Genomic DNA, 6,012 nt, shown 5'->3' on the forward strand with positions numbered 1-6,012 from the left:
TATTACACTGGGGCTCATTTGACCTGAGAGAAGATCGCCTCCTACTGGTCCACTAATACCACATCCAGGGTCAACTTATTCAGCCTTTAGCCATTTGGCAGGAGCAGGGTCCATGGTGGTATGACTGCTGACAATGAAGAGCTTCTAACACTTCTTTCATCTGCAGTCTGTGATTGACACATTGCAGTCTGTGTTTCCCATTTTAAATATGTGTGCACCCATAGGATATTGTTGTTGAAGGGATGCCAAATTTAAACATTATGTATACAGTGAGATAAATAATGTTTGAGAAAAAGACATATTTTCTTGATTTGGCTCTGGACTCTGAACTTCACTTGTATAGTTTAATAACATTCTTAACCCTCCTGTTCTGTTCATTTTTTAGGTACAGCAAAAATGTTCCCGGGTGATATAAACATACAGGGGGGTTTTGCAAATACATGAAATGAACCATTTTCATTTAGAATGTTGATTACACTAATTAAGGCCAGTAGAAGAAGTTTCATACTGAAAAAATAATTTTAAGTATTTTTCCTAGATTTTCAAACTTTAAAAAGGGTCAATTTGACCCGCAACGTAACAGGAGGGTTAAATAAAAGCTGAGAATGTGCTCGTTAACCTCATGATAATGGTCTGATTACAAATCAAAAATTGTGGAGTACAGATTCAAATAAATAGTAGACTGAATAGTAGCCCAGTAGGCTGAATAGCTTTTTTTGGGGGGGGTTTTGTATTCTTACATTTTTTTTATTATTGCTACTTCATGTCAACATGCGAAAGTCCTTCAAATCAAAAATGAAATACAACTATTCATAGCTCTTTATTCCAATGATTTCTTTGAGAATTTTCAGTTCCATAAATTTGATAATGCTATTTCATGCACATGAATATGTACTGTATGAATTTACATGTACTTTTCCATTTGCATGTGGCCTTAGTTTGGCTTCTGTGTGGAAGTGAAGTGAATGGGATCCACTCAGCTGATGTGAATTCAGATCATTCCAGAAATAAAATGCCTAATTATGTCATGAATGAACATGCACAGCGAACCGAGCGGTGCTTTCAAACTCACAAGAGCCTGTAAATTCTGCCTGTCAAGTAGCTTCACCAGGAGCCTGAGGAGAATGAGGAAAAAAGATTTGCATGAATAAAATCCCTATTTAATTTGGGGTAGTAGATGATATCCTCCTGTTGGAAAATCCTCTGCTGTTTTAAAGCAGGGGCTCTTAATGCTGCATGATTGCGTTCAACCTGGAAGGTGAGTTGTTTCTGAACTCTGGAAACAGTTACCTGCTCCTCAGTGTCTAATCCTCTACCGGTTTTACATATAAACCTTGACTTCTTTAATAACCCAGAGGTCCTGCATACACACATTTTGGTGATTATCCAGTCACCCAGGGAAAGTGTTGCATGCATGTAGGCTTGATGTCATCATGACTTGACCTATAAAAATTAAAAAAAAACAATATGGAGTACGGCTGGTGCCATGGGACACACTAAAAACTCTTCCACAAAATTATTTCCAAGTGTCTGTACCTCTATACTGCATTCTATCTTCTACTTCGATACTTATGGATAAGCTATGCATTTGTTCGCTGATATTTAAAGGACAATGCAGTGCTCATATGGGCTCATTCACCCTGCGAAGTTCAAGCAGTGCAATGGAGCTCTCTCATCCAACAGCACATGGTGGAGCCCCAAAACACAACCCGTTGCTTTACTCAGATGTATCCATGACAACCCTGCTCAAAGGGATGCAGTCAGTTGGCACTGGATAGGGAACTCGAGTTTGATTCTGCACCTTTAACACCATCATTGTTGGAAATGAAAGCTGTTGACTTTCTGTAAAGTGAAAAGGTGCTGGGCGCGCACTTCTGAAATTCTGCAGGTGTTGGCGGTAAGAAGCAGACTAAGGAGAGAAAGGAGGTGCCAGCACACTGTATTGAATACTCCTGAATAGGTTTCATGATGCAAACACTATTTCAGCAAAGGTTTTGGTCACATATAGCTGTCACATGACACACAAAAGAAAGGCTATATAGTGTACTATGCTGTGTGCGCCATAATGTGGGACAAAGACACATTATTTCTTGCTTGGGCTCTGTACTCCACAATTTAATATTTAAAATCAATCAATTCCCATGTGGTTAAAGTGCAGATTCTCAGATTCTATTAAAAGGAATCTTTATACATTTTGGTTTCACCTTGTAGAAATTACAGCTCTTTTTATACATAGTCCCCCTATTTCATGGCACTAAAATGCATGCTCAGATGGGTTATGCCTGTAGAACACACTGAGCATGCTGAGATGTAAGTGCATAAGAACACCAGATTTAAAATCCCTGCAAAATATGTTATTCATTCTCTGGCATCTTGTCCATTAGTTCAATCAAAGTGTATAAAAAGTTAATAAACAAATATATTTTTATGTTATCCCTAGATAAACTCAGAAAAAACATTTGTGCTTCATTTTAAGGATGAATTACTTTTTAAATCGGAAAATATTAAACTTTTTTTTGAACAGCAAATTAGTTTGACCATTTTGATTGAACAGCAGCGCATGTTGAAAACCATGTCCTCCGGTTGTCTTGAAAATGTCCACGGACTGACATTCACTTCCACTTCATAAATATTGAATAAATGGAGGGCTGGACCTGCGGGGTGCGTGTGAGATGTTTATAGATTATCTGATTCCAGCGTGATGGATAGATTGATGGCGGGGGTGATGAGTGCAGGCAGACGGGACGGCTCAGTGTTACTGCGCTGCAGCCTGACTCCAGATCCCGCAGGCGGTGATACGTCTTAATCAGACCCTTCCCCCCCACCTCCCAATATACGCTCCTGTCCAGGAGGTCCTGCTGAAGGTACACCTTCACTCATGCATTCCAATGTGTACATGCACACACACATATATACACATGTTCACACAGGCTCAAACACACACACACATACACATGCATTGCACACACACACACGTATACACACTCACACACACATACACATGCACTCACATATACACATGTAAACGCAGGCTCATGCACACACACACACATAGGCTCATACACGCGCACATACACACACACACACACACACAAAACCTCCCACACATACAGACACACACACCGCTGCTTTTGCCTACTTGTCCTATTACTCCCAAGAGTAACCTTGCGTCTCAGATATTGCCCGCTTACTTAAAAGTAGCCTTGTATGGGGTCACTTCCCATGGTGGCGTAGTGCTGTAGAGGTACTTGCGTGGGTCTGAAGGTGATCAATATGTTTTTCCCCTGAATACCATAGAAAAAGCGCCACAGCAACAGCTGAGGGAAATTGATTTCATCTTGTAAATGTAAAGAGGCTGCAGTGAGCCTGGATCAATAGGCGAAGTGTATTTCTTGACTGTAACGTGTATGTAACTGCTTCCTAATCCTTTCCTCAATCTCTCCAATAAGCGCAGAATAAAAGCACAACATTCATTTCTTCTTTACCGTGACTCATTTCACCATCCTTGACCACATTTGGCCATATTGATCCATTGCTTTTTTCATGACAGCAAACCAATGGGAAAGCCTGATAAGTGACATCAAAGTGACCTCAGTCCAATCAACAGCCACGTTATAGCAGTCTAAGACATAGCTTATTCACTCTTTGAGTACGATGGAGGTGTATCATGCACATCTATCAGACAGACAGGCAGGAAATGGTTATGCAATGTTGCATATCAGTACAAATCATTTTAATGAGAAAATGCACCTTTTCCTTTATGATTTGCATGTCAGCAAAGTGCATGTATGAGAGGGCTTTGCTACTCAGCCATGTCTGAAGAGTAAAGAATCTGAATATGTGGCACATTTATGACCCTTGTGTTACTGATGGTAGATATTCAAGATCATAGCGTTAAATAATGCAATAGAAACACTAAAGTAAGAATCCACAATGGTCACACTGCAATTAGTGGCCTGTTTAACTACTCATCCTTTATTTTCATTACATAATTAGCACATTAGTGTCATTTGTGACCAAGCACTGGTTAAAAGATTTTAGATTTCATTATTATTATTATTATTATTATTATTATTATTATTATTATTATTGTTTTTGTTGTTGATGTACTTGAGACTTTTAAATGTTATGCATTGCTTATTTCTATGTGAGATAAAATTATACCTTTGGCAGCAAAATACTGCAGAACTGTTTGCACACACTGCATTTAAATTCCATATATGAAAAGGTTAGTGATAGAAAACACTTTGTGTTTATCACAAAGAAGCAAGCACAGGTCAGTGACCCAAGCACAGGTCTTAGAGCTGGGTCTGATCAAGGAGTTTCAGCTGAAAACCTCAGTGACGTACCTCTCTACTGCACAGCCTGAGCATAGCTGAGGACAGACTCGGACTCTTCCTCACACAGCCTGTACAGTCATTGTCAAAAGGGTCGTTCGGGGCGCGCGGCGAGCCAAGAGTCCGGCAGGAGGCCTGAGCAGGTCCCGGTGGGGCCGTGAGTTGGTTTTAAGAGCGTGACAGATGGTGCATAGTCTGTTCGATGGCTCATTAAAGGGAACATCTCTGCGCTTGAACTCAACCTGGAAGCAAAGCAGCTCTAACAGACGTTTGACTCTCGCGGTTATCGGCCAGCCTCTGCAAGTTAAGCAGCTGCAGAGCTCCTCCTCGTGTTTGCGGACCAGTCTTTCCTCAGCAGAAAAGATGAATGCTTCTGTGCAATGATGGGGACACTGTGCTGCAGGAGGTCAATCAATATTTTGATTGAAATTGGAAATTGATTGATACTCAGTGTGGTTATCAAAAGTCCCTTAGTGCTTACTCCAAAGACAAGGAGTTCCCTGGAGTCCTATATAAACCCTCAGTGTAGATTTTCAAATCTTCCCATGCAATCATGTGCCAATTTAATTGGCTGAATAACCCCCTCCCCCTCCCTATCCCGCCACATCTGCTATAACTGTGAGTATTCTGGCACAAAGCGGCTGGATCATCAGCACCGTATCAGTGGGCTTGTGGTTGTGGCTGAGGGCCCACAGTGGAATTAAAAGCTACAGGCCCAGCCGCCACCACCATGAGGCCCTAAATTACAGATGGGTACTCTGTGTGTGCGTGCGTACGTGTGAGAGAGAGTATATGTGTACACACTCAACTCCTGGAAGGGGAACTATATGAACAAGTAATCAAATCACATTTTTTATCACTGCTTTTTATGAAGTTGCCATGGCACCATACACTATACCGCCATTCCAAAAAACAGCCTGTCGTGGATAAGCCTTTTACATAAAGACCCTTTATTATATCATACATACATTTCTTAGTATAATCATTTTTTCTCTTATAATAATACCAGTACATCAAAAATAATAATGGTTATAATTGTATTTAGAAAACTAGCAGTTAAACTACTCTGTCATTTTCTGTTAAAAACATAAAGATTTAAGTTCTTTTTTTAATATATCTGTCAACAAAAATAAAAAAGATCACAGGATTACAAAGTAGCTGTTGGGCTTGGTATTATGTGTGCAGTTCAGCCCCCTCACAAACAAACAAACAGCACGATGCCTGAAGCCGTGTCTTTAGTGGAGATGAACACTCACTCGATGGGGAACGCAGCATAATTGTGCGGGTTTCACTGGCAGAGGAATATTCAGTTATTTCTGTCTCACCGCCTCGCAGAAATTATGAATTTCCAGGACCGGAGGGGGCCGGGTTGGGAACAGGGGGTGTCCCAGGGTGGGGGCGGGGACGGTTGATTCGGAATTTTCTCAGCAGGTAGCCACTCTAGTTGTAGCAGTTTCTGTAAACATTCGGGGAGGATGTACTTTTCGTTTAAAGTTTTTGCGTCCAGTTGTTTTTATGCATTCTGTTCAAGGAGGTAGGACTATTCCATTGCCAACAGAGGGCAAATTCCATATAAGACTAGTGTTTTTCCATATCTCCAGAAACAATGGTAACTCTGGGTCCTTGATGTGCAATGACAAAGTTCAGAGGTGGCTTGGGGGTGTGGTCTACATTA

General features: G+C 40.9%; 1 long non-coding RNA gene across 2 annotated transcripts in view; it reads left to right on the forward strand.

Moving 5' to 3' along the window:
• LOC135244847 (uncharacterized) overlaps positions 1-6,012 on the forward strand; it is a 94,007-nt gene that overhangs the window by 77,494 nt on the left and 10,501 nt on the right. The window lies entirely within an intron of this gene.

Source organism: Anguilla rostrata, chromosome 18 (assembly GCF_018555375.3).
Source record: "Anguilla rostrata isolate EN2019 chromosome 18, ASM1855537v3, whole genome shotgun sequence".
Lineage (NCBI taxonomy): Eukaryota > Metazoa > Chordata > Actinopteri > Anguilliformes > Anguillidae > Anguilla > Anguilla rostrata.